This window comes from Python bivittatus, unplaced genomic scaffold (assembly GCF_059951505.1).
Source record: "Python bivittatus isolate LINGU-HERP-01145 unplaced genomic scaffold, Pbiv_v1 ctg000700_np1212, whole genome shotgun sequence".
NCBI lineage: Eukaryota > Metazoa > Chordata > Lepidosauria > Squamata > Pythonidae > Python > Python bivittatus.
Genome location: NW_028277098.1, coordinates 84,331,008 through 84,356,947, shown reverse-complemented (window position 1 = coordinate 84,356,947; position 25,940 = coordinate 84,331,008). Strand labels below are relative to the sequence as shown.

Genomic DNA, 25,940 nt, shown 5'->3' with positions numbered 1-25,940 from the left:
AAGCTAACAGAAAAAGCAGTTTTTATACTGCTCCTAAGAACACAACTTAGATGTTATGGAGAATTATTCTTGGTAAAAATGATACTCTTTAAGCCATTAACATGTTAAAGCACTGAGGCCATTAATCCCTTAACATGTTGTAAGATAGGTCTGATTTTTTTTCAAATCATAATTTTTCGTGATGACAAGACACATATCAGGAGAGTACGTAACACTGAAGCAGACAGAGGCCCAGAGTAAAAACACAAGTAGTCCTCGCTTAATGACCCCAGTGGGGACCAGAAAATTGGTTGTTAAGCAGAGCAGTCATTAAGCGAGTCACAACATGACTGGACCCAATTTTATGACCATTTTTACATTGGTTATTAAGCGAATCACCATGATCGTTAAGCAAATCACACAGTCATTAAGCAAGTCATCTGGTCATTAAGCGAATCCAGCTTCCCCATGGACTTTTTTTGCCAGAATTCACTTAGCGACCACATGATTCACTTAATGGTTGCAGTGATTCACTTAACAACCATCATAAAAAAGGTTGCAAATCACTATCATGTGATCACAGGGTATGTGTGATGGTTCACAAAAGTCATAAATGCAACTTCAGGTCATACAGCACTTTTCCAAGGCCACTGTAAGTTCAAACCATCATTATATGGTCGTTAAGTGAGGACTACCTGTATAACTGAATACAGATTATGCAATTAAACTAGAAGGGAATATATTTAAATAACTAATCTATGTATTTTTTTAATGGATGTCAACAGAATAGACAGCTTACAAATCACCAGCTTTTGTCTAAGCCATCAAATAATTAAATGTAAGAAAAACCTGACAAACTACTAAATCCTAAATATAGGAGCCATTTAAAAAGTGGTTGAGGATGAAAAATAGCTGTCCCTACTGCAAATGAGGAAAACATTCAGCAAAACGTGTCTTTAATCTTTCCTTTTTCCATTCATATGGAAAACTAAAATATTATCATGCCAAAAGTCATAATTTTAATAAAAAATACAGCTAAAACAGAGTTTAACAAAGAAATTTGGTTATACCTAAATAACTAGAGTGTCTTTGAAGTCTGTATCTTGAAAATGTAAGAATTCTAATTCAATAGCAAGAGTCATATTTAAATATGACTCCAGATATGGAAAATAAATTCTAAAAGACCAACACTTTCATGCATTAATGTACATGCTTAACAATGGATCAGTGTGAACTTGTTTCATATTTACAATACAGTACTCTGAAGCTTATACCAGTTGATCTGAAAAATGATTAACTTCTTAAATAATAAATGTAGAAATACTAGATTCCTTTGCTGAAGTGTGTTTTCTGTACTCTGCTACCTGCCTATGTATGACAGACTGAACAGCTTAACATTCCATTCGGAGTGAAAACTGCTGACCAGAATATCAGCAGTGTAAACATGCTGGAAACATTTCCAGAGTAATGGAAAAGGTTGAAAAATTTACAAGGTAACATCCTACAACTATACAGTTTATTTTCACATTTATTTTATTCTACAAAGCACTCATTAAGTTTTGATCTCAAATTTGTTTTGGAAATCTTGCAAGATTTTATAGCTTTTAAAGTCATTTTGGAAAATTGCATTCTTGCTACAACAGATTATAGTCTTCCCTCAGCAACTGAGACTAATTCAATAACTTGCTACAGAGCATATACAACACTCCTTTCTAAGCACTATACTGATGAAGTGGATTGCAATACACAAAAGCTTATGTGCATTCAATAGACTTAAATTATCCACTATAAACACTTCAACAGCTCCACAAGTATAAACAATAGTCTTGTTGTAACAAGACTATTGTTTATATCTGATGAGTTGTTGAAGTGCTTTCAATAGATCATTTAAACCTAAGTTATTAAATATAGAGGACAATGCCCAGATTATATCTATACTGAATAATGTCAGAGAAGTGTGTAATCCTTCATCACAACTGCAATCAAGTTTCATTTCTAGCAAGCTTGTAATTAGCTGCTTTACCTGTTCATTTGTAACATATGAGAATTTCTTCCAAGCAACCAACAAAGGCAGTGTAAGAGTTGATACTTTTCTTTATGCCGGCATCAGGGTAACACAATAGATACATAGCACATAGTAATAACACATAAATCTGCACTGAGAAGCAGGCTACTATTTTTCCAAAGGTGCAGTACAGAAATGCTTCTATGTCCACATTCTGTAGAAACCTAGAGCATATCATTGGCAAGAATATACTAAACCTTTCTTTTATTATTCTAATAAATGAAAGCATTTTTAAAAATTACTCTGACATGGTCGTACCAAACATGCTATTAGACTGCAATTATGAACACTGAAAGGAAATCACAATGTGCTTTCAAACAGTCCCCACAACAGCTAGAACAGAAATCTCTGCCCTTAAAAAGAATATGCCAAAATGCGTTAAGCATGCAATATTATACTTTCTGATAAACAAATCAGGTTTTATTAATGAGATTCATTTTTACTCTTTCCTTTTTTGGGGGGCGGCAATCACCTTTCTCTCTTCATTTTCGTATACGTTATTTCTTCTTACTCTCATTATTATCACCAAAATGCCTACCATACATCAAATATGTATTTGGAGGTATAGCAGAGACTTTAATGTTTGATATTCTTGAGGAACAAGCAGTTTGAGGAATTTGATAAAGACATCCTTAAAAGCAAATACAGTAAAGCAAAGATAGGCAACTTGCTACATTCCAGACATCCATTTCCCTAATCATCAGCCTGCATGCCCAAAGGCAAGGGACTGTGGGAGCTATAGCCCAAAACATCTGGAGGATGCTCATGCTTGCAGTAATGCCCCTGGAATGTTTTCATGTCTCTAGACTGTGGCCTTTACTACAAAAGATCTTTCCCTCCCTCCCTTCCTTGTCACTCCATAAATACTAATCTTGGATGAGATCAGATCCAGATTCAACTCCAGCCAAAGTCATGGAAGCTCGCTGGTGACTTTGGGCTAGTTGCTCTCTCACAGCCCAAACTATGGCACAGGTTCGCTTGTGGTGGGTATAATATTAGAGGAAATTCCCATGTATGTTACCTTAAACTCTCATAGAAAAGATGAGATATAAATGCAAACAATAAACAACAGCATATATGTGTGTGCGCAAACAAGTATTTATCTGATTTATAAATCCAAACATTGACTTCATGAATGACAAATCTGTGGATCTGCAAAAGTAACCATACAATTGAACCTCAGCAGGAGAGAGTAGCCAAGTTCTCATAACATCCTAAGCCATATAGTGTCTGAGAAATCAAACAAATGACATTATGGCTTACTGCAATGTGTGAAATAAGCCAGATAGTTCCAACAAGTCACAAACCATTGGTTAAGGAAGATCTTTATGACAAGGCTTCTATGAATTGCATTTCTTAGAACTTGTGTAACTTTTATGGTTCTTTCAGTATTCAGGAAGATTTAAAAAAAACAACTGCTTAGCCTGTTCCAGACATATTATACCTACTCACAATTTTTAACAAAATTCACTTCTTAAAGTTATAGTAAACATCACTCCAGAAGGCCCACATGCACAGTGTGAAGCAGCTCTTCCAAAAGAAATAAAACAGCAATCATGGAACCCTATTCTGATCCAAGCTTAGGGATCTAAGCTAAACTTTCTTCAATTACATTTTTAATTCTCCAGCCTAGAAATCAAATCAAAGGGTTATTATTATCATTAACCAGAAATCCAATATAATAAATAAAATTTAATACATAATAATATATTCATAGAATCATAGAGACCTCGGAGGTCTTTTAGTCCAAGCCCCTGGTCTGGACAGGAACCCTCAGACCATCCCAGCTGAATGACTGTCCAAGCTTTGTTTGAAAACCTCCAGTGATGGAGCACCCATGACTCCAGAAGCTAGGGTATTCCCTACTTAACTCTCACAGTTAGGAAATTACTCATTTCAAGTTTTAATCTCTCTCTGTAAAGCTTCCACCCATTGGTTTTTGTGAGTTCTATGGTCAACTGTTTTTTTAAATTTTATTAATTAACAGAAGATTTTAAAAAGAATATACATTCTTTTTAAACACAGACATACACACATGAAAGAACAGGAAAAAATATAAAAATAGAATCAGGTAATTCACAAGGAGTTTACAAGATGATGAAGTAATGATTTTTCTATATTTGTAAGTGATTACTCCACTCTCTTTGATCCTGAGAATCACTATTAAACTCTACACAGATTCCAGCGGAGTTGGCAGCTATATTAAATCTAATAAATAATAACAATAGAATGCAAATATCAGGATTAACAAGTAATGCAGTATAGATCATAGAGTAAAATTATGGAGTTATAAATTACAATGAATTATTTTAAAAAATAAGGAAAAAAGTTTACTATTAATATACCAAAGAAAGGGAAAAGAAAAAAAAATCCTCCCAAAATTAAAATATATTAGAAAAAAATAGAATAAAATCCCTAAAATATTATTAAAAACTACTACTTACAAATTATACTCTTCCCTCCCATTATACCCAGCTGTGGACAGCAACCAAAATATATTAGGAAATGTTTCTGATTTCTATTTCAATTCTTTCATCTATCTCATTTTTTCTTTTCCCTTAGAAACTATACTCTAAATGTCTATGTTTGCCTTGTTGTGTAATATATGATATATAAGGGAGCCATTCTTGCTTGAATTTAAACTTCTATTGTGAATATATGCCATTAATTTTGCCATTACTGCGTATTCTCCAAGTTTGGTTTCCCAGTCTGATGTTGCTGGCAAAGTGTATATTTTCCAATGTTGTGCCTGATTTGTCCTTGCAGCTCTCAACATGTATCTCAATAAATTATATTTCTTATTGTATGTGCTGGAACAAATCATAGTAAAAATATTTGAGGTTTCAATTCAAATTCTATTTCTAATTTTTTTTTGTACAATACTATTATTGCTTTCCCATACTTTTGAGGATTTTTTCCATAACTACCACATATGGCAAAATGTTCCTTCTTTATCATAACATTTCCAAAATTCTTAATTATAGGATTTATCCATTTTTGAAATTATTGATGGGAATGATGTACCTACCATCTGTAAAACATTTTGTACCAACTTTCCCTTAGGGGTAAATTTTATTGATTTTTTTCCCCATAATTTCTCCCATTGTTTATTGTTATTGTTTCTTTAAAATTTTCCATGCACTTTCTCATACATTTGAATTGATTTGCCTCTGTATCATATTTTAATAAGTTTATATATGCATCCCAATAGACGGTCTTGATTCTATATGAGTATTTCAAATTCTGTCCTCCTTCTTAAAATCCCTCCTTCTTTCCCAAGGTCTCTTTTTATTCTTCCAGGAATTTGTAAATATATCAACCATGGTAGATTCCTACCCTCTTTTGATCATTCTTGCTGTGACTTTTATTTCTGGAATTTAATGCACCACAACCAGTCCATATCTGTACCATATTACACTTCTTTGGTGTAACTGTCCCAAAATAGAACCCATCTGAAAGTGAAGTTAATGGTGAGATTGCTGGGTTTATTATTAGTTTTAAGGAGTTTCGTATTTTTATCAAACTTTGCTTATAATATGACCTTTCAGGTTTGTATCTTCTTTTGTTTCCTTATACAGGTAGTCCTTGAGTCACAACAGCAACTGGAACCAGAAGTTCCATCACTAAGCAATGTGGTCATAAAGCGTGACCGCATCGTTTAGAAATGGCAATCCCTGCATTAACAACTGCTGTTGTTAACTGAATCACAGCGGTCATTAGCGAGTTCCTGCTGCTTCCCACAACCAAAGTCAGTGAGGAAGCTGGCAGAAAGCTGCAAGTCCCAGGCAGCTCACAAGCAGACCGTCAGGCAGCTAACTGGCTGCTGCCGGGTGGGGGAAGGAGTGCAGGGGTGCACAAGTGGCTGAAATGGCACAGGGAACAAGCACAGCAAGGCGTGGAGTGATTGCTGCTGGGTGGGGAAGAGAGCAAGGGGGTGCATGGGGATGCGAGGGAGGTGCGGTGAGGCTTGGGGAGGTGCATAGAACGGTGCGTGGGAACTGCGGCAAGCCTCAGGGAGGGTGCTCGGGGGTACACAAATGGCTAGGAGGCATGGCAATGCTCAGGGAGGGTGCACAAGGGTGCACAAGTGGCCAGCATGGTATGAGCATAGAGGGGCTAGGGGAGGATGCATGGGTAGGGGACTTATCCCAGCGACTTGCAACCTTCCCTGTCGGTTTCCCCACTGACATACTGGGGAAGCCAGCAGGGAAGGTCGCAAATGGCAATCACGTAATTGCGGGGCACTGCAATTGGTCGTAAGTGCAAGCTAGTTGCCCAGCACCCAGATCATGATCACATGACTGCAGGGTGCTGGGATGGCCAGAACTACGAGGACTGGTCTTAACCACCATTCGTTCAGTGTTGTTGTAACTTTGAATGGTCAGTGAACATATGGTGGTAAGTTGAGGACTATCTGTATCATAAATACCTGTGAAATCCATTGGCTAGACCAGCTCCTTCTAGTACTGACATTCTATTATTTGTCAATTTTTTCCATTCTGTTATCCATGACAAGCAATGTGCATAATTTATTGCTTCCTGACATATACTACATCTACAGCATTCCCTTGTTCTACTAATCTGATCACTTTGCAAAAAAAAAAAAAAAAAAGCAGTACAATTAGTCTGGCATGGCCTATTTTTTAACGAACTCATTGGCTTCTAATAATGACCTTGCTACTCTCAAACAAACTCACTGCTTGATGTCCTTTTCTAGGATTTTCCCAGGTATTCAATAAATTATTCAATAAATTATGTGGTTACATTTGCAGATCATCATTTTCTCCTGTGATGGTGACCTTTCCACAATGTTTCCCTGTCTCTAAGTAGTAAAATTTTGCCACAGAGGTGACTTTGGCATTTCTGTCTGCTATTAAGGTTACTTATATAAAATTGCTCAGTACAGCTAGGAAGAGTTTTTTTAAATGGCTGGAATAGCTGTCGTCTTAAATCAGAATAAAACGCAACAACTTAAAAAACATACTCCAAAGATTCAGTACTACCTGATCCACATGACCTAGTCTCAGTGACACTGGAATATTCTGGAATCTGCCTTCCAGGATGGTTGAAGACAGAGCATTAAAACAAGCTCTAGAAAGGCCTATCTATAATTGGAGAATGTGAGAGAATACAACTAGTTTGCAAGTGCAAGCTTCCTGGTTTGGAGATCTTTATCACATGGCTCAATTCAGTTTGTAATTCTGTATTTCTAATTCATTGCCTAATTATTTCCTTGACCTTATCCAAACCCCGCATCAACAGGTACTCAGGAGATCAGACGACTGAAATGTATTTTACTTATCACGTGTCTGTCCACCAGCAAGATCTAAAACTATCCTTTGTACAGGTAGTCCTCATTTAGTGACCACAATTCGGACCAGCAACTCTGTTGCTAAGCAACACATCCCATGACGACAGGCTTACAGCCTTACTTCTGCTGCGGTCATTAAACAAATCACTGTGGGTCGTTAAGTAAGACATTACATGACTGCGAGTTGCGATTTTACTGCCAGCTCCTCCATTGACTTTGCCTGCTGTTGTTTGTCTGAACCAAGTGTGACGCGCACAAATGGAGATCACGTGACTGGGATGCTGTGACGGTCGTAAATACAAGGACTGGTCATAAAGTTATCTTTTCAGCACCATCATAACTCCAAACAGTTGCTAAACAGGGCAATTGTTAAGTGAGGTCTACCTGTAATTAAAGATATCAACCAAGTTGAGACCAGGTTAATCATCAGATATGTAAATAGAATTGATTGCCAGATCGTATCCTCCATCCAACCTCCAATCTCAGTGCTGCACTAGGCACATGTCTTGGTGTCATAAACAAGGATCTTGGAAACCCAGACTGCACTATTTCAGAGGACATGAACCTAGATCAAGGTCCAAGCTGCACCCCAGGCAGCAGATTTTGTATTAAATTATTTAATAGCAATTGGAATAAAGTATCTTCTCTGGCTCCACTGAAATCTTAGAATGGTAGCAGCACTATTATGGGCCTTGTTGGCAGCATAATTTGCATGGACTTAGAGCTTCTAGAAGCTTGAAATACAACATTTAACTTCTATGTTAAGATTATCTATATACTAACTTTGTATTTTATTGTTATTTGTAAAAACCATGACTTTTGTCTTCTGCACTGATGTTATGCTGGCTAATCAACAGCATCAGAAGACACTTTAGCTGCCAATTTGGTTGTTATAAACAACTTAGTTATCCTTTTGGTCCTCTTGCTCATTTAGATATTGCTTTAACTATACATGCATGGAAATGTTCAATACAGAAATTGTCATGCATCCATGTTTCCTGAAGGAACAGAACATCAAATTTGTATGTATTCCATAAAAGCTAGATCTAAACATTTGAATGCCCAGATGAAAAGCTAGATCTAAACATATGAATGCCCAGCCATCAAGATTCTATGACATCGCTGATACAGACTGCCCCAACTTGGGCTGAGTTTGTGACCATCTGCTTTATTTAATTCTGCATTCCGCATGATTCTGCTCCTTCTTGATCTTTGGTATGCTGTAAATCAATGAAAATTGCTAGTCCAAAAATATTTACTGTACTAGATCATCCACACTCAGAACATAATTGTTGTACGTCGCCCAAAGTCATTTTGTGTGAGATGGGCAGCTATATAAATATGATAAATCAATCAATCAATCAATCAGTCGGAGGGTACTGTACCAGTTATCACTGCATGGAGGTCTTATTGCATGTTCCCCGTCTTATTCCACCAGAGTTACCTAATGAATTCCTGGTAAGATTGTCTTCTCTGGGAGGCTCCAAATAGAGGACTTAAATGGATTCTGGAATAATATCACAGGAATCATTTTTGGCTACCTGCTGGATTAAATTATTCAAATGTAAGTGCTCATGCTAGATAGAGGGAGATTGCTCTAAAATTTTCCAATAGATGTTCTCCTGTAGTTCTTTAGCCAGTGATTTATAAGCTATATTCAGGAGTTGCTAGATATACAACTCCTTTCTATAGTAATTTTTATGCTGAGGGAAATTTTCAACTTCATGATCCTGATTTAGGACACACTGTGTGATTGATGGTGAAGATAAAGGCTTCATTTTTTACTTGTAGATATTAACATTGCAGACATTATTTAAGATCTGTTTGCATCTTGGGTCCTCACCCAAGGAATTTTCCATAGGGAGCTGAGGTATAATAGACAACCTCCACGGACTTGATTGCATCAGTTCCTGGTCAGTACACAATATGCTAAACAGAAGCTTGCTGCCTTGGTGATCCCTATGCCAGGAAATCACAAATCATAAATTGTAATGGTATGTGGGAAAGACCTTGGGAGACTGGGCAAAGAGACACTGACAAGGGAACGGTCAGATAAGAGACAGCATAGACCGCAGCTGGATAATAGGTGGGGCAAGAAGAGACCCTCCCTAGTTTCTCAGGCTATAAAGGAGATGGGGGGAGGAATGTACTTTCAGTCTTGCAAGATTCTGTCAATGTAGCTTTACAATAAAGTAGAATTAGCTCATCTGGTTGTGATTCCTATCTGGTTTACCCTGCAAGGCCGACATCAATCTTGCAAGTCTGAAAGTACATTTCTCCCCCCCCCCCCCGCCCCATCTTCTTTACAGCCCAAGAAACTAGGCAGGGTCTCTTCTGAACCTCTTGCCCCATCCATTATCTGGCTGCAAGCTATGCTGTCTCTTATCTGATCGTTCTCTTGGCAGGGTCTCTTTGCCCAGTCTCCCAAGATCTTTCCCACATACCATTACATAAATGTTTCAACTCCCTTTGTACATTCCAGGGGATGGGGTGAGAGGAAGCGCTGGCTGAACAAAAAGGGATGGTCTTTTTTCTAACAGACTGGTTGGTCAGCCTATGAGACTTGGACTGCAGTTCTTCCTGTTGCCCTCTCCAAGTAACCCACCTACCATAGCTTCATCTACATCATAAAAGGATTTCAGAGGAAACATAAAATCATTGGGAGGAGAACACTAATCAATTATTTTTTCTTTCATTGGGTGCACTGAGCAACTTGCTCTCAAATTAAACAAATCCCAGACTTTGATTTGTACACTATGAATATCTTTTATAAACGGTGACATTTCTTGCAGTTAGGCAATATTTCTCACCAAGGACATATTTATTTATTTGTTTATTCATCATATTTATATAGCTGCCCACAAGGTGACAGCGTACAACAATTTAAAAAAATAAATACATAAAAACAACTACATATTTAAAAAAAACAGTAAAAACACACAAAACAGGAGGGGATAAAATAAAACATATCCTCCTTTCCCAGTGATGATGAGGCAAGTGCTATGTGGTTCATTAGGTTATTTTTTTCTATCACAAGATAAGCTATTTTTGGCTGTTGCCTGGACTCCTCTGTTGATCCACACTTTATCTTCTCAAGGGTCTTTCTGGGATCCCCCTGTATGCAACATCTTCCTTAACCTTAACCCAGCCAGTACAGGGGGACAGAAGCATAATCTTGAAAAACTCTGGTGACAAAGATTTTTAATGCGGCCAAATAATTACAAATATATAACAGTCTTCTTGGAATCTGAATCTGGACAAATGTAGCCACAAATCTTTTGTGAAACCTTGTATCTGGCAACCAAAATAAAGAATTAATATTTAAATGGGAGGATGTACAATACAGTAGCAGACATAAAGAATGTATTACTGCTCTCTTATTGTTCCATTAGCTCCTGTTGATGTTAACACTGTCTATTAAAAGAGCAATCTGATTATTTTTTAAACTACAACCATTCCTAGCATTCTTTTTGTTCAATTCACCAGATCTTTATTCAGGGTGTTATATGCCATGGGAACTCCCTTATGTGCCATCTTCTATCTTGTTGCACCTACCAATCAGGCTTTCCTGCCCAATTTTAATTTCATGTCCTCTATCTTTTTGTCCAATTGATATATTTTCTCAAATAGATTTGAAGATGTCACCCTTATAAGAAAAGTTTGCTCTGTAAGAATTCAAATCTCCTATCTTCTTATTGCTGTTAACATTTCCAATACTCTCTTGCAGCTCATTCTACCTCAAACAAGAAGCCACAGTTGCCTTATTTTTCATTTTGCATCTCAGACTCAGAAGTTGTTGGTCCAAAGCAGTCTTTGGTGTTAGTAGGAAATGTAACAGTAATGCTCTCAAGAACTCTAGTCATAGAAATTTATCCAACTGGAGCTGTTTATCCACTTGAAGGCTATTGTGTTCTGGCAAAGTCCACTGCTATTTCTTAGAACCCATTCCTGCTTTTTCAGACCTAACTGTTAAATAAAATAATTAAAATAAAATAAACTCCCACGGATATCTAAGAGAGAGAAGTTTATCCTGTCAGACCATTTTAGAATTTTTGTTCAGATGCCATCCTCCCTTCTAGCTCCCCAGCCTAGATATACATACATCAACAGGATAAATGAATGCTGACTAGAAAAATCTTTGGTCTGATTTGAATTATATTATTCTTTTAGAATGAGGTGCAGTACAAAGATCTTAGATTGCATGCTAGAGCAATGCATTCCCCAATCTGACCAGTGTTAGTCTTCATCTCCCATAATCTTTAATCAATACAGCCACTGACTGTATTCTAAAATATTTGAAAGGTATTAAGTTGACAAAAGATCTCTCCGCTAGATATTTTCATAAAATGCTACATATGATTTAAAAATATTGTCTCAGCTCTTAATGAACAGAAACTGGGACAATAAGAAAATGCTAAGGTTTTTTTTATACCATATTAAACCCATGTTATATTGCATTTAGCTGATATAATAGGCAAGATCTCAGTTGTTCATTTTTCCACACAGTCACAACATTACCTAACACAGTAAATCTATTTTTAAATTGCTAATTAGAATGGCCCTTTACAGTCTACTACATGGAGAAAGGAATGAGCTGACAGCTAAATTAAAATGATTCATCCACATATTGTTATTACTAAATAGTCCCTTTCATATACGCAATGAATGTATTAGCTACTCAAAGATAACTTTGGCTAAAATCCTATGCATACTCTGTTGGAAGACCTACTGAAAATAGCAAAACTAATGTCCAAGTGAAATGTGCATTGGCCACAGAAGAAACCTGTTTCAAATGAAATATTCATATTGACCAGTATCCTGTTTTCTAGTGACCTAACTGCAAAAATTCAGCTGTTGATATTTAGTGGCTTACATATATTTAGTAGCTTAGTCACTTCTTGTGATATGGGCACTAAGTGGTCATGAAGGTTCCAAATAAATGATAATCCATTAACAGAGAGCTATAATATTTTCTTCCCACTAACAGTGTTATGGGTCTAGAAAGTATCTTAAAGTCAGTTTATCCTACATGTTTCTCCTTTTTATATGAAGTAAGTTCCTAATCTTTTGCAGGCTAAACTACATGGTCTCTGTTACCAAAGTTCACAGACTGATGGAAATTTGATGCAATGTTCTTATTGGCACCTTGCAAATAAAAGGCTAGTATATGCCACTCAAGCCACATGCTATTAATTATTCTTAGCTCATAACTCCTAAACCAGTCTTTTCTAGACTGGTGTCTTTCAGATATGTTGGAATTATAATATCCAACCAGTTGCCAGAATCAGCAAAATGTATTTCCAAAAAAATTTCTCCAGATAAAATTCTAGCTAGCATATTTTAAACTGCTGCAGTTTCCACACTGATGTTAAGATAAAACACATTAAAATAGTTTAAATTATCCCCAGCCAAGGGAAATCCCAGCTGCAACACCTATGTTAGTAAAAAGTACTCTTTAGTTAGTCCTTTTAAGCAAATTTGTAAGTGCTACCAGTGAAAATTTAGACTGATGAGATCAGACAGACTTATCATAAGCATCCTTTTGGTCAGCAACTTCACAGGAAAAGATTAACTTCTCTGAGGAAGGAGGAACTCTCAGTGGCAAAGTTTAACTATAGCTGTTTAAAACAAAACAAACAAAAAACAAATTGAGGATGATGGGAGATTATTAAATAACCAGATAACAAGCAGAAATAAACATAAAAAAGGTAGAACATAAGATCCTACACAATCTCTGATAAATTAGTGAAGACAAAATGGTTGTTCTACTCCACCTTCAAGAACAGTAAACAATGAAATTATGCCACCTCAAATTATTAACAGAGCCACTCTGTCCAGACCAGATGCCTTTACAGTGGATCCAACTCTCCATTCTCAATCAGTGAAGGAATTGAGCCAATCGGAAAGAGATGTGTATAAGCAATAGTCTTCAAATAAGCAGGGTGATTCATTGCACTAGAACTGTTATACTATTGCACAAGTGATCAAGGTTATCCCCCTTTTCTCCAGAAAGCAGTAACATTCTAAGAAGTAATGGTTATTATGTATACCTAATCTTATGGGTAATAAGGAAGTGACCAGAGACCTAACAATCTGAGCCAAATAAGTGTAGGGTTCAAGAGACCTATATATCTTCAAATTGGGTTATTAAGTTTTATTTCATGAGCACTGGAGGTCCTATTTCTTCTACTCTTCTAGCAAAATGAGTGTTACTAGGAATATGTCATTTGAGCATCCCAACAAGAATGAAATAGGTTCAAAATAGTGTCTACAAAGCAGGGATGACACTGTTTCTGCAACCAAGAGCCATACTTTTAAAAAATATATATTTCTGGCTACTGAAGACTATAGTAATAATGTCACTGGATATAGTGCACTGAAATTCTACAATTTATTATAATTTCGGAGAGTTGCTGCTGCTGTTGCAAGATAGGTGCAATAAGCTTGCACAAGACTCAAAACACCCATTTTATGGCTTTTCTTCTTAAACCAAAGTTTCACATTGTCACTACCTTAATTAACTCAGACATCTACAAAAATGGACTGAAGGTCATACACAGTATACATTCTCCGCGTCCCACAGAAAGCATGGGAAAACTAACACAAGATGTCAGGTAGAAACTTACATATAAGTGATGAAAAATAAAAACCTTATGAGAAAAAGTTAAGGAGAGAGAAATATAAATGCTGCCTAAACATACTACCTAGTATGAACATTATTTTTAACCAAAAAACTCAATTTAAGACTTGACTGAAGAAAAACTAAATACATCTAATAAATGATTTGTGGAATTCATTTCATGTATCAGCATTTATACCAACTCTTAAAACAGGAGTCAGCAATCTACGACTGTAGGCTTGATGTGGCCTGCCACCCAAAATCATTGGCCCCTGTCAGGTTCAGCCCAAGGAACTCAGCGGGATGATTCAGGAACAGTTCAGTTACTTTATTAGCTCACACCTAGTAGACAGAATCTCGCCAGACTAACTCTAACCCCCAACGACAGCAACTAAACACTCTGAATTCCTTAGGGTAGTGCCAGTCTCATCCTCTTAGTTTTCACATGCTCAGGCTGAGGGCTGAGGAGATGCTTAAGATTCCTCTCCCTATGACCTTGGATCACCTCACTCAAGTCTTCCATCACAGCCCCATGGTCCCAAAATGAAATATATTCACCTAGTCCACACAAGAGAGGAAAGAGCACTTGCTACCTCCTTGAATGGCCATTTTGGCAACAGCTTCACCAGCTGCTTGGCATGGGAGGAGCAACAAGCGCCCACAAAATGGCGGTGGCAGCATGGCCTCTGGCCTCTACGAAGACTGCTAGTCCCTGTCTTAAAACAAGACTTGTTAATTCAGAGTCCTGACTCTGATGGAGGCCTACGTTCATTTAGCTTCATATGCAATGGCTTTCCTACTTCATGATGAATCTGTGATTATCTACATGAAACCAAATATTTGACCGACACTAGTGGGACTGGGGTTAAACAGGGCTTTATTTTTATACAGAATTGATTTCCATCCTATACGCAGATCTGAAAACCAACTGGAAAGGATCCAGATAATCTACCTCATCCAGAGCATCTGTAGTTGAAGTTCAATCACCTTGTCAAGAAATGGTAGGTTGGAGACTGATCTATAATTTTCTAAGATAGCATGGAGTTTCTGTAGATGGCATTCTTCATATTTGGGACCTCAGCAAATCCCCTCTCCTAGATCTCACCAGGCAGAAAGAGAAGGCATTCTTGGAGCTATCCAGGCCCTAAACTGTATAGGGTGTTACAGGTGATAACCATCACCTTGAATTGTACCCATAAAATTACTGGAAGCCATTGTAGCTTCCACAGTAGTGGTGTTGCATTGGTGAAACTAAATACTCAGGCTACTACATGCTAAACCTCCTGAAACTTTTGAATGGTCTTCAAGGGCAGTATGATTAAAGAAAACTACAACTGAGAATGACCAACTTAACCCAGTAACGATACTCTAGAGAACTGGAATAGGAGTTATCAACCTCTACAAAATGTTCAATAGCTGCCATAGACGATAAATCATTCGATCTATTTTTCAAAACATCTGTATTAATACTTTCTACATCTAAAAGGAAGCCAATTGCTTGTCAGATTCATGGCAACTTATTCAGGGATCTTGGACTTGTTGTGAAGAGGAAAATTCCCTTTAAAAATACATTTGAAGCACAGAAGGCTTCCCTGCTGAGCACTGACTTGAAAGGGGTGTTGACATGATTAGCCAAGAGAAAGTTTCTTCCTGAAGAAGAGGACTTTGCTCAGCTCCTGGCCATCCTTCTTATCCAATCCCTCTTGCTCATACCATGATACATTCCAAGCCTATGCTATTTCAGTAACTTAAACTACACTTACTTTTATGCAGATATGCACAGGAATGACATCTTGAATGGATATATAAGAGAAAGATTAAGAAAGAAGGAACTGTAAAAAACAATTAGCCATTCCTTTTCTAAAAATTTATTCTGAGTCTAATTGTGTAGGCTACCTGCAGATTTATATGAATTCTATTTTATTTGTTTTTCTCTAAACAGATTATTATTTTAGTTATGCCATATTATCAGAATAATTATGTTCCAATAATTTATGGGGGAGCATTGCTAATATTTCTGGTTAAATTGGCGGTTTTCACATTTGTTCTACTTGTCACAATTTTTAAAATCTACTTTGTACACAACCCATTTTACCTTTACTAAAATTATTCTAAGCATAATACTACAATTTGAGACACCCACCAGTAACTGCCAATTTTAAGCAAATATTAAAACACACAATATTAAAATATTATATCTTGAAATTATAATTGCTGGACCCACTAATATTTTAGATACTAAAGATAGTCTTCTCATCTTGTATTCAGAAAAACAGCATGTATTAAGCAGCTCTGTAAGACAATGCAAAAATAAGATCTTCGATTACTGCTCATATTGCTCATTTATATGCAAGACCTGAAGCAACCTCTAATGTCAGACTTGTATCCAGTATCATTTTAGACACAGTAACAGAGTTCATCTTACATACAATATATTCTCTCCTCAAGTGTCTTAACAAGTGCATTTGTGTGATTTCTCCAATATATATATATATATATAGGAAGCCAGGTTTTTTGTTTGTTGAATATTTTAATATATACAATCTACATTGTTAAGCTCTGTACAGTAAAAGAATAGTACTCCTTTTGATTCTATTGTGATCAGGGCTTTCCTCTTTAGCTATCTGGTGTATAACGGATAAGCAAATTAATATACAATGACAACTTCCAAGTTAGATACAGCCATGCTCAAGCTATCAGTATTTAAATAAAATAAAATAAAATATTGTGGAGATTATATCAGGCTAGAAATAGAAAATATGAAAAGCTTCTTCCAGTGTTTGTTGAAATTTCCTGTAGAAGAAACCATAGTTTGTAGCTATGAACATTTCCTTTGATCTATTAATACATTAATTATAATATTTGTACACAAATTCCTTTTTATACTGTATAGACAATGTAACCTGATATAATTAGGATGGAACAAGAACATGTTACAATGTAGAATGTTCTTATGACAACAGATCAGAGGAACAGATTAAGTATCCAGCACCCAATGTCCTATTATCAAATGTCTGAGGAATATATGCTTTTCAATATCTAACAGCCATTAGAAATGCTTTTTCATTTCACTAAACAAGCCACAGAGACAGTTTCCATCATGGAAACTGGACATCATGTAGTATCTCATGTATCAAAGACCAGACATACCTATTTATTATTGTTGTTGTTGTTGACAATATCAGTTTAAGACAGTTGAACAGTCAAGGTAAGAGAACATTAATATTTGCTATGTTCCTATGTCATGTATACATTTTTTTAAAATAACAGAATATATTCATTCATTTGCAGATACTATAGCCACAGGATATCTTTTTTTTTTTAAAAAATCACCTCCTTTAATAATAATCTAAAAATCTGGCTAGCCACAGTACAAACCAGACTGGAAACATGTTTTTTCTTGAGAAACTTGGCAAAGCAAAAAGACACACTTGAAAGGCAGCCAACCAGCACCTTGCACAGAAGCATGGCAAAACTTCAAACTTTTAAAAATAGGTAGCCAGGCATAGTTGGAAATAAATGCATCTAGGTATAAATTGCCCCCGTGCCCCGAGGCTGTGCCCCTCTCCCCCTTTGGCTCTGCAGTGGTTGTTACCCCGTTTACAAGCAGCGAAGCGGAAGCCGCCGATCCCTTCCAAACCCCACTCCCCAAGCCCAGCCCAGCCCAGCGCTCGCTCGCCATGGCTGGGAGAAGAGAAACCAAGCGGACCGAGACCCGGGCATCTTCTTGGGAGACGCTCCAAGCTCACCGAGCCGACGAGGCAGCCCGGCTGGAAAGCGGGGCTCCGGGATTTCCCTCGGAGTCACCTCGCCCTGCAACTTTCCCGACGGCGAGGGAGCCCGCTCGCTCCCCGCCCTTCGTCTCCCGCGTCTGCCCCGTCCCTCCAGGAACAGCCACCAAGCGGGGCTCGCAGGCTCCCTCCTCGGCGCTCCCGACGCCGGCGAAGCACTCACCCCGAAGGCGAGCGCCCCCGAGGACGTCGGACCCGCGGCGGGAGAGCGCCAAATTCCCCTACACCAGCCCCTCCTGGCTCCAAGGAAGCCCTTCCTTTCTTCGCCCCTCCGCGGGCATCTCACACGCCCCGCGGAGCCGTCCGGGAAGGCGCAGAGCCCTCCCCGGCACAAATTCCGCGGGCAAGGCAGCCTCCCCGCACTTTCTCCTCGTCGCCAAGCCCCACTTTAACCCCCGACCCCCTCAAGCCCGAGGACGCCCCCCTGTGGAAGAGGCGGCACGTCCAGGGTCGGAAGAACTAGGGCTGCCCCTGCAAACTCTCCCTGAGAAGAAGCAGGCATTCCCCGCCAGAGACCCGCCACTTCCTCTCCGCCCCCTGCATGTGGGAAAGCACTCACCGCCCCCGGGAAAAGCCGCCGAGCGCGTCTTCTGCTCCGCGTCTCTCTCGCCTTTCCCCACTTCACGCTCAGCTCGCGGCCGCCATTTTGATCTCTTTCTGGATTTAAAGTAGGAACCAGCCTCCTCAAAGAGCTGGAGCCAGTCCGGCAAGCGCGTGGTCATCTGGGACTTGTAGTTCACCAGTTTCCCCACCAAAGGGATACCCGGCTCGTACAGCCTCTGCGACTGGCCTTGCCCCGCCTGAGTTCTCTCACGCCGCAATGCCCTTTGGGGTTTGTAGTCACTCAGCAATAACATTTGTCCTCGCTTCTACAGATCTTCGTAAAGGACGCTGTAGGAAAAGCGTGCTAACTAATCTTCTGTGTTCCTGGAGCTGCGCCAAAATTAATGTGTTGGTTTTGTATTTTGAAAATGTCAGCTGCCTGAGGCTTTCAAAAAGAGGTGTGCGTTGGAGTGAAAGTGTAAAAAAATGAACATAATTAAAATTCCTTTACATTCCAGCCCCTCCCTCCCACCACAGAAAAAGTTTAATGGAACTAAACATCACAGCAACACATCAGCTTTAAAGCTAGACATTTCAAAATCCAAATTATCAGGTAATGAAGATTTGAAAATAAAAGATTCATGAATCTTCATTATTTTCACAGATACTTGAGGGTCACTGTCTAGCAGTTAAATGATGGACCAGCCTACCTCATAAGATTGTTTTGTTTCTCTTTTTTGTGGAAAAAGATGTGGATAGAGTGCTAGAGACATCGCCTTGAGCTCTTGGAGGAAAGGTGAAATATAAATCTAACAAATAAATAGATATTCCTCAAATTTTACCATTAATTCACAGTTTGCACCTATATTATGATTCTTGGGATGAATCCTGATAGTCCTCATAGATCTTTTTTACATTGAGTCCAACTCAGACTAGGATATGATCAAATCTCATCAAGATCTCAGGATGCACTATAAAATCCATGGCACTGGTATACTGCAGAAATGATTGTAAGACATAGATCCCTGTAATACCCAACCTTAATCACCGCATGCACACAGATTACAACTTCCAATATTTCCAGCCAGAAGCCACCAGGTTGGGAAAGTCTAAAAGCCCATCAATAGATCCCATCATTGACCATGGATTTCACAATTTTAAAAAAAGCTAGAATACTACAGAAACCTTCCAAGCTATAGCTCTTCAAATATCTAGAACTACAACTAAGAATTAACAGCCATCACGGCCCAAAAGTCTAGGAATTATGGAAGGGCAGAAACTTGAGGAGTATCATGATGCAGATCCCAAGTTCTTGTACTTTCCCCCCTCACAGTCAGGTTTCTTCCCCACTGAAATAATGACAGGTCCATTGTTTCATGTTCCCTCAAAAGAGATTGATTGGATCCTTCCTGGGTCCTTCAAATTCTTATACTGATACATCCTAAATCCATCGTCCTAAATATACTTATTAATAAATTGCATGTAATGAACATCAATATAAAAGTATAAGAAACAAATGCTAAAACCCATTCTCCATCTGCATTTCAGTACACTAGCTTTAAAAAACTAAAAAGGAGACTATACCTGGAGTGCAACAAATTACACTTCCCTTAATGTTACTGTCTTAACACACCCACATCATGCAGGTACACAGAGATCGAGAAATATTAAACTATCAAGAAAAAGCAGTTGGGGAGGGAGCATTCAGCTGAAGTATCCTAGAGGGAGTGCTGGATTACAAAAAAAAAAAAAAAGCTAATTTAAGGAACATGACAGAAGTTTATAAATATGTAAAGAGAGAGGGTAATTGCACTATACTCAAATATGATTTTGCAACCTGGGATAACAGACAAGATTGCACCCCCTCCCCACCCACCCACCCAGTTCCACTTACAGAAGCAAAATGGACTAACAGTTTCATTTTACTTCCAATGCTGAGGGTAGGACAATATTCTTGACTGCACCTAAAAATAGCAGGTTAGTTTAGGGGATGCAGGACAAGCCATGTGGCATGCATCGCAGACTGGAAAGAGGTCTCAGGGTAAACTCTCCAGGGGCTGCTTTTGCTGACAGTATCTACTGACTGCGACAGTTACTTCTCTCCACTTAATGGCTGATGTCCATGAGGCATCTCCTACTCTTTAAAGACCAAAAAGATATAGATTCAGATTTGGTAACACTAAAAATAAACACACTGTAATCAAGAGGAATTAATTAGTTATGATTCATTTGATTTCAACCAGCGTATCCAGAGTATGCCTGCATTTGGATCAAACGTATTGCCCATCACAAAAGGAGCAAGGAAGAAAATGTTGCAGAGAGAAAAGCTACAACAGGCCTGAGTTCTTGGGTTTTACAAGTCATGTTAAGCCATCATACATTTAACAAACCACAATTGGCAAAATTCACACAATATATTAAGCCAAAACTAGCAAATCCCATTTTGTCCTCAGAAAATGTATGAATCTAGAGATAGGTACAAGAGATAAACCATGGGGGGGGGGGGGCATGTGGCTTTTGTGGCCATGCCCACAAAAGGATATGCCATATGCTCAGTTACAGCAGTTCTATGTCAATATGGCCCTCCAGTATATCTTCCAGGAAATGTTGGAGTACAGCAAAAAATAAGGAGCTATTATTCACAGGTGGCATCCAGTTCAAGAGATTCGGAGGTATAAAAAACATTGGCTAATATAGTGTATTTATCAGTGCCCCCGTTACATGTTCTGAGGAAGATGTATTACTTTTAAAGTCCCCAACACAAAATCATAGAGTTGGAGGTTATAGGAGTGGGCCATTGAGGGCACTGAGTCCAACTCCCTGTTCAGTGCAAGGAAACCAAATCAAAGTATGCCAGACCAACAGCTATCCAGTTTTTGCTTCAAGACATCCAGGAAAGGGGAGTCCACCACCACTCCAGGTAATTAGTTCCACTTATTTTTTTCCGAACTTCTAATCAGAAGCTCCCTTCCTGTAATTTACATTCATTATTCCATGTGCTATATTGTGGCATGAGAGACAATAGGTCCTGACTCTCATTTGTGTAACATCCATTCAGGTATTAGAAGATTACTATCGCATCCCCCTCAGTTATCTTTTCTCAAGACTAAACATACTTCAGTTTTTCTTCATAGGGTTGTTTCCAGTGCCCTGATTATTTTTGTTGCCCTCTGAACCTGTTCCAATTTCTCTGAATACTTAATATCTGAAGCTAAGAACTAAACACAGTACCTGAGGTAAAGTTTGACCAAAGCAGAACAGAGTAAAATGATTGCTTTTCGTGATTTGGAAATTATGCTTCTGTTGATGCAGCCTAAAACTGCATTTGCCTTTTTTGCAGTCACATCACATTGCTGTATCATACAGTATTTAGTTTTCAGTTAACTGCTATTCCAAGATCTTTTGGGCAAGTACTATTACCAAACCATATATTTCTCCAACTTACACCTGTGCATTTTATTTCTGACTGCAAGAGTATTAGCTAATTCCTTCAGCTCTTCATCTAAATAATTAATGAAAATATTGAAGAGCAGTGGGCCAAGAACTGATCATTGTGATGTCCTATTTGATACCTCTCTCCAATTTGGTGAGGAAAAAATGTTGAGTACTCCCTCAGTATAAATTTTGAACCAATGATGTTTCTACCCAATTGCCATGTTATCCAGTCACTTCTGAACTAGCTTGCTAATATGCCTAACATTGAATACTGTGTCAAATGTTTAAGTCAAGATATACTATGTTTACATCATCTCCCAATCCTGCTAAGTAATTTACCCAGGCAAAATATGAGATAAATTTAATCTGGAAATATTTGTTCTTGACAGACCCGTGCTGACTTCTGATAATTAGCACATTGTTTTCAAATACTTACCGATTGATCTGTTTATGACCTGCTCTAGAATCTTCCCAGGTATGAACGTCAGACAGACAACTCCTTCTTCCCCTTTTTGAAGATAGGGATAACATTTGCTTTCTTCCAGTCATGTAAGACTTCATCAGTTCTCCAGGATTTCTAAAAAATAATGAATAAGGGCTTGGCCAAACTGTTAGAAAACCCCTTTGCCAGTACCCTAGAATCTTTGAGATTTAAACTAATTCACAATGAAAAGGCATTCTATAACCATGCTTCTATCATTGTCAAGCTTAAATCCTGCACCTTTGACTTGCTCTTCACAGTTTCCTGGTGGATCACACTGCTTTATGCTCAAGGAAACTGAACCAAAATAGGAATTGAATGGCTCTGCCTTTGTTTTGTTGTTGCCTGTTAGCATTTAGTCTTCTTTACTGAGCGGTTGGTATAGTGATTATTTTCTTTTCCTTTTAATTTGAACACTATTGAAAGACAAACTTTTTATTATCCCTAGCATCCTTCCATAACCTAAGTTCATTCTGATCATCTATTTCCCTGATACCAGTTCCACAGTTCACAGCTATCTGTACTTTTCCTTTGTGACCAGGCCTTCTTCCCATTGCCTGAATATGTCCTTTTTTGTTTCTTCATTAAGCATTTTTTGTAGCTACACCAGTTTCTTTTGCTCCTCATTGGAATTGTTTGCATTTGTGTTTTTAATTTCTCTTTCCTTAAGAATTCTCACCTTTCTTGAACTTCTTTTCACATTAGCTTCTTTTGCCATAGGATCCTATGTCTCATTTCTCTGAGTTTATTAAATTCCATTTTCTTGTAATCCAAGATAAATGCTTGACTATACTCAGTTTTAATTTTACTTAAAATCTAGAACTCCAGTACAGTATCATATGGTCACTTTCCTTCAATGTTTCTGCTACTTTTACTTTCTCAACTAAATATTCACTATTTATTAGGAAAGGCACCTGGTTCCCAAAACAAAGCATCAGTTTCCACCATTAACTATACTTCCAGTATGTTTTTGCACTTCATACTGATGGCTGCAGCTATATTTAACCATTATAAAATGATGCTAAAATCAATATAAAAGTCTCCTTTGACCCAAACTTGATTTCTGGTGACTTAATGCTTCCCCGTGGTAACAGTACTGATATGGCTGGTCACAGTCTTTTTCCAGGATATCTGTTCAATTTCACAGTCTTGTCATCAACTCTGGATTTCCTGGAGGTCTTCCATCCACATACTAGCCAGGCCTGGCATTGCTTAACTTTCCAGCTTAGATCACTGCCCAGTGATGCCACCTATCAGAAAAATATAGGAACATTTAAGGGGGATGGAGGGTTATCATGGAAATATCATAGAAAAAGATAATAAAAATATTTCTATTTCAAACACAAAATGGAAAAAAAAGAGCAGAACTAAAATGTCTAGGGTACTTCTGACCCTTTCATACTATACACCAGGGACAGGCAAACTATGTCCCTACAGACAGCCACATCCATTTTATTATGTGATGCACATAAAAACAGAAAGAGCTTCAATTGTACCGTCATGGCTGCCATCTTGACTTTTTTTGACCATACCCTATGGATACCATCTTTTTACCTAACATCAATCTCCTGAGTGACCTCAGGATTCAATTTACCTGAAAGAAAACTTATCCTTATTTACTTTCTTCACACTGTTCATAATATTATACCTAGCATATATCCCTTCTTCTTAACTAAAAAGCACCAACTGTTATAACTCTTTCTCCTGGAGTAGTTGTTCCACCCACCCCTCCTGTCTACCAAGAAGGATAATCCACAAAGATTATCCCATTCTCATAGGTTACAGAGCCATATAAGCTTTTTCGTTTTTGCTGCCTTCTAGTCAGTCTTGATTCCTCGCAACTGCCTGGACAAATTCCTACAGTTTTCTTGGCAAGATTTCAGAAGAGGTTTGCCACCGCCTTCTTCCTCGGGCTGAGAGAGAGGGACTGGCCCAAGGTCACCCAGCTGGCTTTGTGTCTAAGGCAGGACTAGAACTCCAGGTCTCCTGATTTCTAGCTTGGTGCCTTAACCACTACACCAAACTGGCTCTCTTGCAACCTTTCTTGCACAAACACAAAAATCACACTCCAGCTTCCCGGGGCAGATCCTCCATCCTTATAGACATTGTGGGAGAGCTGGGTTTGTCTTTGGTAACAAAACAGCCAAAGGAGTCCGATAGCACCTTTTCTCTCCAACAATTGTTATTCAAAGGCATCAGCTTTTCCTGAAAGGCTCATGAAATCTTATGCCTTTGAATAAAATGTGTTAGTCGGAAAAGGGGCTACCAGACTCCTGATTTTTTTTCTTCCATCCTTGTGCATCTCTGTTACTAGGATTTGAATTTAGAGTGGAAACTATTAGTCCAGGATTGCTGTTGGCTCTTGTTTCTTATCTCTCTACAAAGATCGGAACAGGAGAAAAGAAGGCGGGGGGAGGGTCGCCTTCTCTCTCCCTGATTACATTGCGCAGGATGATTAGCAGGGAGGAGGAAGGATCGTACTCCAACCCTGCCCCAGTCCTAATAGGAACGCTTTCAGACAGGAAACGAAGGGCGGCGCGGAGTCGATTTTATCTTTAAGCCTTGCTCCTCCCCTCGCTCCTCGGTTACCATGGCAATCCCCAAAGTGGAGAGGAAGGCGGAGAGTAGCGATCGCGGATCTCCTTCTCGAGGCTCCGTCTCGGTCGTTCGGTACCTCGCTCCTCTCGGATACAGCGAAGGGGCGCGGTCCGTGCCTTCCCCACGGACGCGCGCAGAATGGCCACCTGCGGCTGGGGAGGGAGCTGCGTGCGTTTGTGTGCAGGAAGGAGTAGGTCAGTGAAATGCAGTACCTGGACCAGGGGAGACCCAGATAGGAAGAGTGGATTAATGGAGTAAACCATGGTTAAGCATGTAACGAGAACATAGCCATAGTCGTCTATTGAACCTGTCTCAGTGGATGCGTGTCCTCCTTTAAGTTCATGCCCCTGACATTCCAATTAAAGTCGGACTCACGTGGGATAAATAGAACACAAATTCCATAAAAGCAGAACGAAATCCCATTTTCTCTTGTTTGCACCCGCAGTCGTTAGATCTATATCTCTGGGAGCAAAAGGCAGACTATATTAGCGTTTCTTCCTTTACAATAGCCCTATAAGATCAGTTAGGGAGAAAGGTAGTGACCATCCCTAGGTCACCCAGTGAGCTTTCACGATTTGAGTGTGGACTTGATTCCTGAGTCTCTCCAGTTCTAGTTTATAAAACTGTTGAAGCTGAGGAAAATAGAGCAAAGCAACAGCTCATGCAAATGGAGAAGCAGACTTGTCATAAGCACTACGGTGTTTGAGGAGAGGCTGGTTTTACTGTGATTTGCTGCAGCTGAACCAAGAGTCAGTTGGCTTAGTTCACAGATGCAGCCAATATTGCGAGATCGTGGAGGGCTGGAGGGAGAGTTCTCCTGGCAGAATCTTCACGTGGAAATACGGGTCAGTTCTGTGAGAGCCGTGCAGCTCCCCACTAAGAAAGGCAGTGCTTCCAAATAACATGCAGTACTTTCACCTTGCTAATTTATAACCACGGTCAACCAAATCATCTTGCTCAAATGCTTTGCAGGAATCAAGCTGCAAGCATATTTCTGCTGTTTCTAACATAGGAATCCAGTACAAACTATGGCAGAACAGGCATTGGAACATCATGGTGCAAATTCCAGCCTTTCATACTTGAGTCCTGATGCTGGGTGCATTTCGTCATGCTGCCCC

General features: G+C 38.8%; 1 protein-coding gene across 5 annotated transcripts in view; it reads right to left on the bottom strand.

The window, feature by feature from the left end:
* NCOA3 (nuclear receptor coactivator 3) overlaps nucleotides 1–18,455 on the bottom strand; it is a 113,649-nt gene extending 95,194 nt beyond the window's left edge. For 3 of the 5 annotated variants that reach the window (XM_088154091.1, XM_088154088.1, XM_088154092.1), the window contains exon 1: nucleotides 18,325–18,455. The gene's annotated coding sequence lies outside the window, so the exon portion shown is untranslated. Of the gene's footprint in view, nucleotides 1–17,723; nucleotides 17,798–17,928; nucleotides 18,128–18,324 lie in introns of those variants that run through there. The other 2 variants (XM_088154089.1, XM_088154090.1) reach the window with 2 other exon arrangements.
* Nucleotides 18,456–25,940: the final 7,485 nt, after the last annotated feature.